Genomic DNA, 18,098 nt, shown 5'->3' on the forward strand with positions numbered 1-18,098 from the left:
GTAACAATCTATACCACTTCCGGTGAGTTTTAATCTTCATGGAGCAAAAAATATAACAGATGCTAGAAATGACTCTTTAACATAACTTCACCGTCCTCTCTCTGATCTTATTCCTGTATTACAATCGGTTTCAAGATGAAGTATTTTAGTTTAACGTCCCACGATTATGCCTTGTAGGCCAAAGTAGACGATGATTAAGACAAATGAATAATGATTAAGAATTGGTGGAATGATAATGTGGGAGAAAAAGGAAGTACCCGAGAAAAGCCACAGGCACGATGTTGTCCACCACAAATGTACTTCGCCAGGGATCGAACCAGGGGCCCCACGCACCAGAGGTAACCACTCTACCATTAAGACACCGTGCTCGCTTACAACAAGTTTCAGTATTAACTTCTCATAGGCTGCAAGTCTAGTGCAGGCTCACAATATTAAACCAAACTCACTTGTATTAATAATGCATTTATTTATTTATTTATTTATTTATTTATTTATTATTTTTCGTTTAGTCCGTATTGCTACAGTATCATTTTCAGTCATCCAAATTCAGTATAAATAGTTTACTCACAGCCGTAGCGCCAAAAACCACAAATAGGATCGTACTTCATGTAATCAGAATTCATTTTCTATATCACTGCAGCAAGACAGTCAGACCTGCTTGCGCCACACTTGAACCTACAGTTTAACGTACTATCCGAAATACGTGAGTTCCTACCAGAAATCAAACCCAGTTGTCTTATCCCGAAGTCGCATATGTTCACTATACAACCGCAAGACAGTTTGCAGTATGAATGTTTTGTGTATCTTTATCGCATTCGTTATCTTTTAACCAAAATGCTTCACCACTAATTTTCTATTTGCTGTCAGATTAGTCACAACACCGGAGACGGCAATGGGACGAGAACCCTAATGTGTACACCTGCCCTCCAGTGGCGGCTTTAGTGCGTAGGCCATATAGGCATGGGACTACCCAAAAAATTTTGAAAACTATATAAACGCTAAAAGATACAATAAAGAGTAAATATATTTTGCACTATTTATATTAACGGTACATAATTATTTAACAAACAGCATCAACCACTACTGAAAAAGTAATTCTCTACTATCATTTATTCACTCAAATATTTATATGTATCATAAGCGAGAGAGCAGGCCTACCCAAAATTAAAATCCTAAATCCGATGCTGCCCTCCCCGACTGCCGTATGTCAAGTATTCTCATTTACGGTATATAAAAAAATTGTTCCACCAAAAAAAAAAAAATGTATCTGTCCCCCTAGGAAATTACAGTTGGTGTCGTTATTCTTACTCATCCTAAATTGTTTACTTACTCGCACTCAGAAAGGCCTGAACACTACAAATACAATCTCGTTATGTTTTTTTTTTTTCCTTCATACGCCTGCAGAGGAAAGATGGTAATCTTTTTATAGAATTCAATATCGAGTTTCATTCTCAATATAGCAGTTTGCAGTTCCAGTGCAACTATCTCTTTTATCTTCATTTCTTGATTTTCCTTTTATATATATATATATATATATATATATATATATAAGTTGTTTCCATCTTCAATGATAAGGAACTTGTTTGTGACAAAGACAAGACTAGTTTTCATATCAAAACTGTGACAACTAACTAAATGGAACAAGTGTTCGAGAATTGAGTTCTTGTATTTGACAACAATCAAGCAATTCATGCTGGGATTTGTTTGACCATTTGCTTTAGCACTGTCCATGTGACCTTAAACTAATGCGACCTAAACATGATTTATGAATGTAGTATTCAAATAGAAGGTCAGCTTAGTAAATTTAACTACTATCATCATGAAGTCTGTTTCCAACAAGAAATATTTATTTTAAGTAATATAGTTACGACAATTTTTGCCGCTCCTCTAAACTTGTCGCCTCGTGCAAATGCACGTGTTGCACATACGTATGGCAGAGCTGGCCGTATCATTACGAAACCGAGCCGAGAACCACTACCACCGGAAATAACTTGGATAGCTGAAGACGCAGGTAGGAAGATCAATTTGTTAACATTTGAGGTCACGGTAGCTCTGTAGTAGAGCACTTATGTAAGGTGCAAAGGATCCCTGGTTCTATTTCCGCCCACACAAATTTATTGTGGACATCATTGTGTATATGAGTTTTCTCTGAGTTCTCTTATTTCTTTCTACATCCTCGCCCCATCAAATATTTCATAATAATTCAGTAATCATTTGTCTCTTTTATCCTAAAATGCGTAATCGTAAAATTAGAAATTTATTTTAACAATTACATTTGAACTAATAGGACGTCAGTTGTGTCACCGTAAGCGTCGTTTAATGGTGTAGTCATTTGTGCTCTTTTGAGTGACACCTGAAAAAAATGCAAGGGAATTGGCTCGTAACAACCTTGCAGTAATACGTTAACAAGGACGCTTGCCAGGTTAGCCAGTGTAGCTTGACAGCAGGTGTCAGTTAGATAACGACAATTGTCCTTCAGGAAATTCAGCAGCTCTCCCTGGCTGTAATTCTTTTTTTGTAGTCACTACCCTAGTCCCTAAAAGCAATAATAATAAAAAATAATATCTAACGTAATACTTTGTTAACTGCATCAACGAAGTTGTATAGATGAACTCATGGGCCGTAATAAATGCTACCTTGCGACCACCAGTATTTTCCGCATTAGCACGTGAGTGTGAGCTTTAAGGATTAGTAGTAATACATACATACTGACCAGTTGAGTCATATGGTAATGATAACCGTGTAACGTCACCAAAGCGATTTGCTGATCTCATAAACGAACAATTTCCTTGTTTAAGAAGTCTTTGATGTTTTGAGTGTCAATAGTAAACGTGTGTGTAATAGTCGTGTTTTTGAAGTGAAATTTTGTTTGTGCTATTAAAGTGTATATCTGGATACAAAGAATGCTGGGAGTTGATGCCATTAACATGCTGGTGGCATGTGATATGATAACGTGGTAAGGAAAGAGGTTACTGATTGCATGAAAGTTATGAGCAAAAATTTAGTTTGTTTTGAGGTAAGTTTACATTTAGATTTACAGTTAAAGCAGAAAATACTCTCGTCAGCGGCGCACTCAAGGGGAAAGGTGTCCCATCGGGTCTAGACCCCTTCCAAGACTACATACACATAAATATCTAGGTAGAGAGTCTAGCTCTGCAATACATCAAAGAGAAGGAATAAAATTTGATGCCTAGAGATTCCGCACAATAAATTCCACAATTATTTCACTGTTGAAGTAACTTTGAGTAGGAAGGACCATATTTCAACCAGTGGCGGCGATTGGACCTTAAAAGTGTGGGGGGCAAGACATAATCTGAATATTTGTATATCAATGTTAGTTTTCCTGATTGTTTCTTTTTTTTTGACGAAAGTTTGTATAATTATAGGATACTCTCTTTTTTCAGTTAAATTTCATATTATATTAAGTACATGGACAAGAACCACGCATGCTGGTACTAGCCCTTTGTACTCTTAAACAACGAAAATGTAAGAAGAGATTTGATTCCTTGCTCATGAACATTTTAAAATTCTTCCTGGAAAATTGTGTGATCAGATTATTTAATAACAAATTTGCAAAACAAATAAATAGAAAGAATAATGTTAATCATAGCAATAAATGAGGCTTATTTTGAAGAAACTATATTGAAACTGGGGATTAATGAACAACTTATATGTTTAATTCCACACATGCCATTAAATGTATATTATTGCTCTTAAAAAATGAAAGACAGTAAATACTACAAGAATAAGCTACGACGTTTAAAGAAATACGGGATTGCAATCTTAATTGCTTTGAATTGCAAGTAAAACGCAATTCCTGTAGTTTTCTTAACTCCAAGGGAAGACAAATAACCAACACGTACTCACGCAACGGCAAATATATGGCACCATTTTTTTTCTATGAACCAGCAATACATACAGAAACGTTACATTTCCAAATGAAAACCATACACATTAAAGGGTCACTTCAAAAAAGTGGGGGGGAAACTGTACTCCCTCGGTCCCCCTAATCGCCGCCCCTGTGTTCAACTCGTGCATTTCACGGAGCAGCAAGTTAAGAAGAGCGGCCAAACACTGGTATAAACTACAAAATTGATATATATGAAAATAATGTATAATAACCATCTGCTGTTCGAATCTAACTTCATGATGATCAGTGTTTCTTTCAGACAACATGTGCTGGGGGCAGGGGTGTAGCCAGCAGGTTTGTGTAGGGGGGGCCGTCGTTTTTGAGGGGGGGGCAGCTACATAGTACAAAGCCCCCAAAAAATGTGTTGCTGGTAATGTTTTTGAGGCCTGAAAGAAAGAAAAATTTTGGTTTCTCTCTGGAAAACTAAAAACACCATTTTAGCTTATTATTGTTGTTGTTGTTGTTATTATTATTATTATTATTATTATTATTATTATTATTATTATTATTATTATTATTATTATTATCCATAAATTATATTCAAGATAGTTTTTATTATGCTTAATCAAGAATTACTGCCCAGGACCAAACGCTATACTTTTGTGCAGAACTATAAAGGTAACCAAGAAAGTTCTGTTCTTTTCGTGGAGGTCTGTGTTGAATTGAACCTCACACCGTGAGTTGAATGCGAGTGGAGATAAGGCGAACGTCAGTTATTAGTGTGGGTATATTCAACATACTACCTGATTGTGGCAATTCAAATACACCGTGAACTTGCGTAAAGACAGAGTTAATATGGGACATCCACAGAGCGTCATAAGAGCATGTATGCTCAACGAGTTCAAATGGAGGTCAAACGCCGCTGTAGCAGGACAGAAGATATGCCAGGTCTTTGGTGAGGGTGTCGTGACGACGCGGACAGTGCAGCGATGGTTTAACAAGTTTAAGGACGATGACGAAACACCCGAAAACACCACATGCCAGAAGACCAACACATGTACAAAGAGGAACTGGGACTACAATTCAGTGTGTGGAGAAACCATTCGGCAGCACATCCATCAACCTGGGAAGCACTACAAGTTGGGTCGATGGGTCTCACATGTTTTGACCCCAGGCCAGAAGGCAACGCGGCAGTCGCCTGTGTTTATTTACTGTTTCGGAGCCATTTCTGGACAGGGCGTTGACATGTGACAAAAAGTGGGTTTTATACGAAGCTCCACGGCGCCGTCATCATTGGTTAGCATCCCATAAACCGATTTCAAATCAGCCGAAACCAGCACTGTACCAGAAGAAAGTCCCTCTGTGTGTTTGGTGCATCGTGCATCGGGAACTGCTACCAGCTGGTCAGAGTATCAATGCAACTGTGTAGTGTCAGCAGTTGAGCTGTGCTCAACAAAAACTCAAAACTCTGGAGCCATCACTTCTGAATTGAAAATGGGTCCTCGTTTACGGGACAACGCTAAGTCCCACGTGGCTAGGATGACTCAGGACACTATTTTCCGCCTTGGATGAGAAACAATATTGCAACCACTATATTTCCCGGGTATTGCACCGTCCGATTATCACCTGCTCCATTCTTTGGACAATCACCTTAGAGGACGTCAGTTCAAATCCCTAGTAAAAGTCCAAAATGCACCTGATACTTTCTTCGTTTCACGGCCCACCAAGTTCTACCGCGATGGATTCCATGGGCTTCCAGAACGTTTTAAGAAGGTCGTCGATGCTGATGGGGACTATTTTTGATCTTCCAGGTTAGGTGGCATATCGATGTTCGAAGGTGGTGGGTGAAAAAGCAACAAAACTTTTCTTGGTTACTTTTATATTTAAATTTAAGACCTTGTATACAGAACTTACCTACACAAGATCGATTTTCTTTGAAATTTCACTTAATTTCTTTACGGTTTCCTGACGAGAATATTTATTTATTATTCGTGAGTAATATATATATATATATATATATATATATATATATATATATATATATATATATATATATATATATATATATATATATATATATATATATTACTACATTGAGTAGAAATAAAAGAGAGAGCGAATGAAATCCAAATTGAATAAAAACATTGTTTCTCACCAAATTTTCCATCCTCTATGTCTTTTAAAACATTGTTAAAGCATATAAAAATATACTGTACTTACAAATCAGTTTAGTACCTTTGTTTTATGGCTGTATTTGTAGTGCCTTGTTAAAACGTTTGTCTTCAAACTGTCAAATATAAATCGCAGTAAATTGTGTTATCTGCTGTCACAAAAAAGGTATCCTATTTTTCGATCGGTATAAGGAAGAGATACTATACTATTTTTCGATCGGTATGGAAAAACAACATTTTTCTATACTATTTTACCATAAATTATTAATTGTCAATAAACTTTGTTACTTTTAAATGAATGAAGCGAGATAATTTTACTATGATGTTTTAAAAGCTGGTCATTTGGGGGGGGGCAGGAAACCATTTGGGGGGCCCGGCCCCGATGGGCCCCCCCTTGGCTACACCCCTGGCTGGGGGGCTCTAAAACTACGTATTAACAAAGCATACAGCTACTTGTCTTATTTTTTTCTAATTATGCGCAACAAGAAGTTCAATTGTCACTTACGTATTCAAGGTTAGCAGATACAGACAAACGGTACCACCTAATCTCTAATATGAAAAAAGCAATAGCTTCAGCTTCAGCTTGTAAAGTAGAAATATTAATGGGTCATATGCAGAGACATTCTGACATGTGATTAGTACCATACTAAAACGTTCGATTTATATTTGCTTCCTGCAGAAGTCGGGCGTTTAGCATGACGCTAATCATTTGTCAAAACGACTCTGCATAAGGCGGAATATGTTTATTTATTTATTACATTCTGAAATCTCCGCCGGGGGCACTCTCAGAATTCCGGAGTCACTGTCCCCCAAAAACATGCCTGAAAAAACACTGATGCTGATATTAAATTTATTAATTGGTCCCGTCTATTTGCATATTACATTTATAAACTATGTTTACGTTGCATCAGGGGTGCAGATCAACCCTTTGTGGTTTGAGCTCTTCCCCCTATAAAAATTTAAAAATTTAAAAGAGAGAGAACCCTGTTTGGGCCGTCAAATTTGTAAAAATTAAAAATTAAAAGAGAGAGAGAGAGAAATGTACGGGGGTGGTTGTTCGGAACGCCAAATGTGTAAACGTTAAAAAATTATTTGAGTGGGGCTTTTGGGTTCGTACTCCGGGTGTCACCATTGCTATCATGTGCACCACCGTTGAAGTCTCCCTTCTTTGAATTAAAATGTTTTACGACTCGATGAGGACTGATTTCACGGTTTGAAAATCCTATCTCCCCGCGGTATCCCAGGGCTTTAGGGAAATAAGATTCCCTAAACCGAGAGCAAATGAAAATTTATTTTTATTCGCACCTGTATCCGTGTATTCACATGCTGCATTGCTGAGAAAGAATTTTAGGTTTGTTGGGACGAACTAGACTGATTTTCACTTCCCATTAAAAATTGAATAATAATAATAATAATAATAATAATAATAATAATAATAATAATAATAATAATAATAATAATAATAATAATAATATTGCAAGAAATAAACATTTTGAATTTGAAATTTTGATTGAAAATCATGAAAATCAGTTCAATTCAGTCCATGGTAGATAGAAGCTGAAAATTGCCTACGTTGCCTTAATAGTTTAGCCTAACAGACTCTAAAAAAAATGTTATTCTTGAGGTTAGGGATACAATTTGTTATGAAAGAAAAATTTCACGAATTTAGGTTAACAAAACAATGAAAGCTTTAATGAGTAAAAACAAACAAAAATGTTTAAATAAAAAAGTATTTTTTTAAAAATCGAGTAGGATGAAAATTAACACTGAATTTGGAGTATTCTGATGACAGATATGAAGAGTAAGACAGAAGCCCTTAGCACCAAAATTAATTTAAGTGAATTACATCCCTGTCTTCTTTCTTGATCTATATCTTGAATGAATTACTATAAGTAACTTGACATAGATAAACAAACTAGTAAAATCGATATCCATAAACCGTTCTACCTGAAATTTACGATTGATTGTTCTTACATAATGACCTCTTGTAACTATTGTAAGGTACTATTTGGTACTATTGCAATAACCACGTGTGAACTACATGTATTGATAATAAACACAAACAAACAGACGACGTTCCCGAAGAGGAGTCGATCACCATCTCCAACAATCGGAAGGACGAGAATCGACGATGGAAGCCGACAAGACAGAATAAAAAGGACCTGCACACCTCGACCAACATCAATCTTCCCGGATTGATCACAACACCTAAAACTCCTCTCACGACGCTTGGTCACCGAGAGGTACCTATCCTTATACCCACGACACTTGGTCACCGGGTTCCTTTCCTCTTTCTCACGACGCACGGTCACCGAGAGAGAGATACCTAATCTACACCCCTCTCACGACGCTTGGTCACCGGGCTCCCATCTAATCTTACCTAATATTAGTGGAATTTCTTATTATTTGTGTACATAAACTTTTTATAATAAAAGGTGAATGGAAAAGTCAAAATCCCGAGTACATTTATTGCTCTACCCGAGAAATCTTTACACTATGCACAATACGAGCTGGTTAATCTACAACCTTACATTTGAAAATACTTATTTGCGTACCATTGGATAATAAACATATGATTAGCGTCGATCAGCTGATGCTTCATGACTAATAATATTCCTAAAATTATGAATTTAAGATTTGTATAGTTTGATGGAGTTTGAATTTAATTACTTACGATATAAGTTAAGCGAAATAAAGAAATATATATATATATATATATATATATATATATATATATATATATAGTGGAATAGTTCAGAATAAGTTGGAATACGTGGAAATAAGTCGAAATAAGTTGAAATAAATCATGACTTTGATTTAGGATTTAGTGAAAAGTTTGAAAGAAAAGTAGAATGAGCGAAAGAAACTAAGTAAACCTATGTCGGACTTCTAATCGTTTCTAATTATAACTGAGAATTGGAGATAATTACACCTGATATTAAATTTGATATTAACATAAACAACAAGAATACATCATACATAATATCAATGCGATTAAATATTGTGATTTAACCATGCATAAGACATATATGTACACATATTCGCGAATACGGAAAGATATCAAGACACAAATATACATAGATAAATCATAAATATAGGCATGTATACATACACAGAATACCATTAATACTCAAATATACATAATAAATGCAAAGACGTCTTTTTAAAAAGAATTTTCAGACAAGTGTATATATTTTCCAGGGTTTTTCTTATGTTGCAACGTACGCCTATAACCGTAGCAGAGATGGAGTGGGTCAGTGGGTCGGTGGGTCAGTGGGTCAAGTTTTCTGAGTGGGTCAGTGAGTCGTGGGTCAATAGCATGCGACCCACTGTGACCCACCACCCACCATGACCCACCGTGACCCACTGTGACCCACCACCCACTGCGACCCATCACCCACCATGACCCACTGCGACACACCGAGTCAGTATGATCTACCGACCACTCTGCTCACTGAATTGTTGACAGTATCTTCTGAAGACTGGTAAATTTGTCTTCGTTTTACTTTCAAGATCTTCATTTCCCTTCCTTTTCCATTTGTTTCTGTCTACTTACCTGAGGTGAGTAAATCTAACCAAGTGAAAAAAGAACTTCAGGTACTTTTGGATATTGATATTTTTAATTGTATTAATAGCAATAGGACTTATACTACTACTTGGCTTTCGAGACCTGTGAGTTTTTAGAGGAGCTAACTACTGGAAAAAATACATTTTTGAATTACTGTAATATATAAATTATTTAAAAAAAATTAATGTAACTATGCGTGCCTGATCATCACAGTCAAATTGCAAAGTCAAATGAAATTACTTTTGGTATATAATTAGGTCTTTTTTCCAAACTGGGATGTTATATTGCTTTCATTATAATGCATAATATCCTAAGGAGGTAGTGAGGATCGGATTTTTTGCGAAAAAAATGAGTATCTCACAAGCCGTTAAGCTTGCGGAGCTGAAATTCAGTATATTAACTCTTTATTGAAAATAAACATCCTGACATTTTTTAAAAATTATTCTTTAGGGGGGGGGGGCACTTTCTGCATATGGAAAATTGGTAGTGAGTTGGTTTGTAAAAAGGATCGAAAACGATCGATGTTATTTAAGAAAAAAAATCAGAAACAAAAAATACAGTGCTTGGCTTCATATATCCATTGCTTTCTACTATAATAATTGCTGAAGCTTATGTTTATTATATGGAGCGCTTACAGCACAGGGCAATCAACCCATAAAGTTGTGAGAAAAATAGGCATAAAATTTATACTGTAAGCTTAATTACACGGAAATTTGAAGTTTGGATTTTATGAATAATTATATGGAAAATGTTACACTTTTTCCCCTTTTACGTTGGTCTACTTACCTTGATTTGGAAGTTTCAAATTTCATCCTTTTTTCCACTGAAAAGTATCGATAATTCAACAAGGAAATAATTATACTATGATAATTTAATTGAAATTCATCGTAATTTGGCACATGGCAAGCAGCAATATGATAATTGAAGGGGAAGAAGGAGGGAAATTCCCGTTCACTTCTCAACACTTTCCAGGAACCTCGCTCTATTTCGCTTTCTAGACGGTGTAGGGAACTTGGTAATGGCACCAAATCTTCATGTGTAATTACAAAAATTAAATTTATAAACAAATAAGAAATTATCAGTTTATCAGGCTTTAATTGATAATTTATTCACAAGATTCCCTATCGAAGGCGTGGTAGATGAAGTTTCTGTTCTCCATGAGTCGACATTGCCAACTGACATGGTCGATATGGAAAAGATGTATGGTGATAGGGAGATGATTTTTCTTGCTGAGTATTTCAAAACTGACCAAGAAAAATCGTTATCAGACTTAAGTCTAACAAGTAGATTGTCGATGAGGAGTTGCAGAAATCGGGTAGAAGTATTATCAATTTCCAAGACAGAGTGCTAACGGGGATTTCCCCCTTATAAATTTCAGATAACTGATATTAGAAATAGACTAAGTGCTCAAAGATTCTCTAATTTGTTGTTCATCAATGTTTATGGCCCACCGCTAGATAAGCTCAAAGTAGACGAGCTAGTTATTTCTTGGCTGAAGGATGGACTTCATTCCGCTGCGGATGATTTACCACGAAAAACTTACCAACTGGAAATAAACCCGATTTCAGATTTGTTTTAAGGTGGAAAATTACGAGTTATGGAAAATGTATACTTGTATTACTAATGGCTTATTTGTGTTATTCAACTTTGTACCTAATTTTTAGTAAGTCTCTTCTTTGCTTTAGGTAAACTACTTTGAATGAATATTCATAATAATTGTAATTATGCATATTTGTAACTTAAATTTAACATGATGTTTTAGTAATTACACAAATTACAATTATGAGCATACTTTATGGAGATGCTCTCACATAGGGTACCCGAGCACCTTTATACACTATGAAAAACTGATTTTTCAAGTCTTTTGTGAGAAAAATACTGTGAACTGAGAAACCATAACCTTTTCCATATTGTACAGGTATATTTTCCTGCAAATGGAAGTTTCTTTTGGAATGTGTTCAGAAATTAACACTTGCAAGAATACTCTTTTAGTACAAGTATATTTTAGGCACACACTAATTTCCCCCCACCTCGAACTGTTTCAATTTCCTCACTGATAAAAACTTTACCATTTTATATCGTAAAGGTCAGATCCACCGTTATTGTAACAGAGTGGTGCTTGAGCGATTGACTAGAAATTCAAACTCCGATTAGCGACAATTTCACAGTCTTGTTTTATTACAAGTGTAAACTCTTTAGTCAGTACAGAAGAGGCCGTGGATCGTGTTCAGAGTTGATGGCGATGGATTTTGGTGAGTCAGAGTAGATCACAGGGGATGAGAGTGGTTCTTGGAGGAGTGAGTCACGGTAGGTCAGAGTGGGTCTGGTTTGTGGTGGCTCAGTGGGTCGTGGGTCAAGTTTTCATTGACCCACGCCAACTCTGAACCGTAGGTTGTCGTCATTAGTGTAATCTATGCGCATAGACTTCTGATCGCTCTATTGGTTGGAGGATCAGAATAATTCATTAATTGCGGCTTTGCTTAGCCTACTTCATGATTATTGCCAATACATACTTTTCATGACAGAATCTAATAGCTGTTCCGTTTTATTGACGGATTGCGTATCTCTAACACAAAAATGACTGATCGTGAGATTATTCCCGTTTTTCTAATTACTAATTTAACATTTAAGCTTTCTGCGTCGAATACTTTCATTGAGACACGACTACAGATTATTTATAAAGCTCCTATTACCATATTGATTAAAATAAATTCAATCAGTTACCAACTCCTATGTAAATGACTTTACAAACAGTGATTTCATATAATTTACACAATACACTGATTATACTTAACCCGAGAAAGCTAACGTCTCGTAAATTTTATGAGCGAGTTGTATTATTTTGATGTTCCTTCCCTCTCGCCCGGCGAAAATGGACTAGTCCGGCGAGTTCCGTTTTCAACTAAGCCTGCATTGTTGGGCACTATTTACTTTGCTTACTTTCCGACTGTATTTCTATATGAACTCGTTAGCCGGTCGTAAGATTTACGATACATTAGGAATAACGCTTGGATTTTTAAATATTGTTTACTATTATTTTCTACTTCTAGAGTGAACTTAGAGATACATTTTAGTGAAAGTTTTGGTTTTATTTTATAGTGTGTATTCAAGGAAAGTTAAAAAAAATGAATCAAACGGGTATTAGTGACAGTGGCCTTATCGAGACTTATAATGCAACGAAAGGAGGCGTTGATGCACTGGACGAAATGTGTCGTGCAGCCGTAAGACCAAACGATGGGCCTTGTGTGTCTTCTTTGGGATGATAAACATAACCCTGGTTAATAATTACTTCATTTATGTTCACAACGTTGTGAAAATGAGTCAAAAGCCTCTTTCTAGAAGAACATTCGCCATGAAAATTCACGGCACTCTTATTGAGCCATTTCTCCAAGAACGGATTCAATACACAAATTTGCCCCGGAAACTTAGGCAGTCCATTTCTGATTTCCTGAAAATACCGGTGCCAGAAAAGAATGTTGTTCAGTCCAAAAAACAGACTCGCACAATTTGTGGGATTTGTCCATCAACCAAGAGGAGAATGTCGCCAATGTACTGCTGCCGCTGCAACAGGCCGATCTGCGGAGAACATCTTGGGAAATGTTGTGTGTACTGCGCGGAAAAAGTTTGAACAACCAAACTGGCTGCAAAAATGTTCACTCATATGTATTCTTACCAACTGTAATCATTAAAGTCTCAGTTTGTAAAAAAGATATGTATGTAGTTACGTTTTTGTAACCAGTCGTAAATTTTACGATACGTTAGCCTTAACGTAACTTTTTGAACATGTTAGCTTTCCAGGGTTAAAAAAGTATCAAGCTTTGTCTTTAATTATCTTGCATTAAAAGAGTGCCTGTCAATAACTTAGATAACGCACTTTCACTTCATATAAATTTAAACATTCTAATTGGAATATTTAGATTGTTATCTTTTATCAAAAATTGTACAATTCAAACCACTAAAAAGTCTACATATTATTTTGTTTACATTTAGTTTATCTCTTTTTATCCGCAATTATGCTTCATCTATATATATAAAAGAGAACGCACAAAATCCTTTGTCCGCTCATCACGCTAATACGGGTGAACCGATTTCTTTCATTTTTGGGGGGTTATTAGGATTTGGACCCTAGATGGTTTTTATCATATCACTTTAATTTTCAATTACCAGTGTCTTGAGATAATTGACCAATCAGGTGTCCATACGTACAAAAAATCCTTTGTACGCTCATCACGCTAATACGGCTGAACCGATTTCTTTCATTTTTGGGGGGTTGTTAGGATGTGGACCCTAGATGGTTTTTATCATATCACTTTAATTTTCAATTACCAGTGTCTTGAGATAATTGACCATTCAGGTGTCCATACGTAGAAATCCTTTGTTATTAGTTCATCATAGGTATAAAAATAAACGTATTTATATGCAACCCGCATGACCCTGTGACTCGGCGGGTTAACATAACTGACAGGCGCTATAAATCACTTGAAAGCGAAAAAGTAAAAATTATCTAAGTAACAAAGTTTATTGCGTTCCGGGATGACCGCAGCGAAGCGGGGCGGGTTGGGGTGACCGCAGCGAAGCGGGGCGGGTTAACATAAATGACAGGCGATATAATGTTAACATTAGTGCAATCTTCTATGGTTTTTATCATATCACTTGAAAGCGAAAAAGTAAAAATTATCTAAGTAACAAAGTTTATTGCGTTCCGGGGTGACCGCAGCGAAGCGGGGTGAACGCTGCTAGTGCTTCATAAGTGACAAAAAATATAGGAATTAATATATCTTGAATGAGAATGATGTTGTTACTAATATCATGTACTATATAAGTAAAATTGCCATTGTCTCTACAGTTCAATGAAGGCTGACTTTAGGGTTAAAGAAATCTAATCTTTGATAGCTAAAGTTTGAATTATAATATCTATTCTCAATGCGATGACATTATGCTTGGAAGTCTCACCTATTTCCGGTCTTTAATTTTTGTACAGAAAACGTCTTGCATTTTTATTTGATGCGGACAATTTTCCTTTTAATATGAACTAGCAGCGTTCACCCCGCTTCGCTGCGGTCACCCCGGAACGCAATAAACTTTGTTACTTAGATAATTTTTACTTTTTCGCTTTCAAGTGATATGATAAAAACCATAGTAGATTCCAGTAAATGTTAACATTATATCGCCTGTCATTTATGTTAACCCGCCGAGTGACACGGTCATGCGGGTTGCATATAAATACGTTTATTTTTACCTATGATGAACTAACAAAGGATTTGTACGTTATGGACACTTGAATGGTCAATTATCTCAAGACACTGGTAATTAAAAATTAAAGTGATATGATAAAAACCATCTAGGGTCCAAATCCTAATAACCCCCCAAAAATGAAAGAAATTGGTTCAGCCGTATTAGCGTGATGAGGGAACAAAGGATTTGTGCGTTCTCTTTTATATATAAGATAAATAATTTACATGGGTCCTACCTTTCGTTGTCACCACTGGCTTGGCCACTTTCGTTGTTGTCACTTCGCTGATCACACATACACAGAGGTTCTTACGTCTCCTCTTTCCATGCATGCGCGACGAATGTCTTGGGTCCTGAGTTCCTTGGGTCCTGTCACCTCCATCCACTTTCCCACAGTTCTAGGATCACAACCAAAATCTCTAGCAACTTTTCGCCATTAGCAGCACGATCAATAATATCTCTTTTTTTGAGCGGTTGTCATATCTAAAGAGCCGAAGGTAACCAGCATCCCGTTTTAGCTGTTGTCCTGTTTCGTTATTCTCAAACCTAAATATCCCATTTCAAGCAAAAGTGAAGATAGTGTCCACTAAGTGTTATTCAAAATGTAGATCATGATAGCAATTCTATACTCTCTCGTTAAAATGACTGACAAACACGGTTTTCCAAGTGTCACACTACGATTTGCTTGAAACTCCTGGAGTGGATAAAGGAATCAAAAGTAAGACATCGTGTTTTTTATATCAGTCAACGTGGGAGATGAAGGGGTAAATAGCATCCGAAACTGTGAATATAGGGCAATATGACACTATTTAGCAAGTCCATAACTACCAATGCACAATGCTGATATGCTTGAAGGAATCAAAAGTAGGACATACGTTTATATATATAAATAGTGTCATATTGCCCTATGTTCGTAGTTTGGGGGACTGTTTAGCCCCTTCATCCTTCCCGTCCCGTCGACGGGAAGGATGAAGGGGCTAAACAGTCCCCCAAACTACGAACATAGGGCAATATGACACTATTTACTAAGGCCGTAACTAGCAACATATAACGCTGATTTGCTTGAAACTTGTGCAGTGGATGAAGAAATAAAAGGTAGGACAAACGTGTCTTTTATATCGGCCAGCGTGGGGAATGAAGGGAGTAAACACTCCCTTAAACTGCGAAGATAGCGTAATACTAAATTACATCTGTTAAGAAGACCATAACTAGTTACGCTGTTTGAGATATACGCTGTCAAATGTTAGAAAACAGACCGACACTTCGAACATGGGGTGATATCACATTCCATTTCTCTAAATATATTAGTAATTACAGTCCACCAGGCGTTACAATGACAACCTGCGAGATGATATATTAAATCAATTTTATATACTTTGTTCTCTGGACTGCAGAAGGTTTGCCTGCCATGAATTAAGCAAAAAGCATGAATATGGGGTAAGGCTTTCAGAGCCTCCTTTCAGGAAATTTGTCAAGTCTTGGGATGTATTGGAGTGGGTGGTCAATTCAGAGTACAGCATTTTATGAATATATCAGATACTACTACTACTACTACTACTACTACTACTACTACTACTACTACTACTACTAATAATAATAATAATAATAATAATAATAATAATAATAATAATAATAATAATAATAATAATAATAATAAATATAGTAGTAGATATATATAAAAGATTCAAGAAAAACATTTATTTGACGGACACATACAGTATCTAGAGATTCTACGAAACTATTAGGCTTTAATCCAATACAAGAATTTTAAGAATATTGAGAATTTTAAGAATTTTGTACCATGCATACTGCAAAGCATGACGAAATCGTGGAGACGAGAACTGGCGACGTGTAAGTGACTGTAACTTTATAATGTTGTTTTGACCATGCAAATTTATGTCATATCCTTGCAACATCAGTAAATCTGCGAATCGACGCACAAACTGCTTCCACAGTCGAATACCATATACATCAAGTGGTTGTAAATGACCTGTGAGTCCCTTTGATATCATTCGAAATGTTAAGTCTATCCCATTTGGTGTGACATTCCGCACAGTTCGCTCACACTGTCCGGTCAACGAATCTAACAGAGGCATACTATCGTTGTTTGTGTGCGGAAAGTACACATTCTGCAGCCACAGAAGAAAGTGTTCTTTAGTAAGCTTCCCTGAATGTGACGCCACTACATACACATTTGCAGGACGGAACATAATTCCCTGTACACGAGGACCAAATTGTCCATTGGGTTCCTGTAATACCATGAATAATGATGAAAGTAACTCACCGTTTGCAGAGATGATCGGTTGAATGGTGTAGCTGTATGTTGTCGAACTCACAGATTTTACAGCTACCTCGACACCTTTTGAATCACGTAAAAACAGGATCGAAAGTACCACTGTTCATCTAATTGATCCATAAAACTATAAATTCGACACTGATAATGGCCATTTTCAATCATTTTTATATATATCTCTTTCTTCCCCTCACCCAAGTGGCGGGACTGCTTTTAGATTTAAACCGGATCGGAAATGTCACTGTTCATCTGAATGATTCGAAAACTATGGATTAGACACTAATATTGGTCATTTTCGATCATTATTATATATAGCTCCCCCTCCCCCTCCTCCTTGATGCGACACATAGCATCAGAACTGTCACTGTCAATCTCAACTACTCCTAAAGGTATGGATTCAATGCTAATATTAGTCATTTTCGATCATTTTTAAATGTTCATCCCCCTCCCCTACGTTGTACCCTCCCCCTCCCCAACTATCAGGGCTGAACTTGGATTCAAAACAGCATCAGAAGTGTCACTGTTTCTCTCATCGACCCCGAAAACTATGGATTAACCACTAATATCGGTCATTTTTGATCATTTTGATATTTCTATCCCCTTCCCCTCCCCTACGTTGCATCGTCAAACTGAATAGCCTAAAGCAATTCCTGCCCCTAACCTCATGTATGTTGAAAATTTGATTGAGATCGGTCGGGTGGTTCAAAAGTGATGAAGTCACAAAGGCAGTCATTTTTATTTTATTTTTTAAATATATATCTCCCCCTCCCCCTTCTCTACGTTGGCTCGTCAAAGTGAAACGACAAAAAAACTCCCAAGGCACGACCCTCATATATGTTAAAAATTTGATCGAGATTGGTTGGGTGGTTCAAAAGTTATTAGGTTTTATTAGTTTTTATTTATATGTCCCCCTCTCCACCCCCTTCCCTAGGTTCTACCGTTAAAGTGAAATTGCAAACATGTTTTCAGATCCAAACTTCATGT

General features: G+C 36.5%; 1 protein-coding gene across 1 annotated transcript in view; it reads left to right on the forward strand.

The window, feature by feature from the left end:
* Positions 1-2,839: 2,839 nt before the first annotated feature.
* Positions 2,840-18,098, forward strand: part of LOC145673741 (beta1,4-N-acetylgalactosaminyltransferase A-like) — a 99,733-nt gene continuing 84,474 nt past the window's right edge. The window contains exon 1 of the mRNA XM_081743484.1: positions 2,840-2,956. The gene's annotated coding sequence lies outside the window, so the exon portion shown is untranslated. The remainder of the gene's footprint in view (positions 2,957-18,098) is intronic.

The sequence above is a fragment of the Thermobia domestica genome, chromosome 17 (assembly GCF_964235325.1).
Source record: "Thermobia domestica chromosome 17, izTheDome1.hap1.1, whole genome shotgun sequence".
NCBI classification, from domain to species: domain Eukaryota; kingdom Metazoa; phylum Arthropoda; class Insecta; order Zygentoma; family Lepismatidae; genus Thermobia; species Thermobia domestica.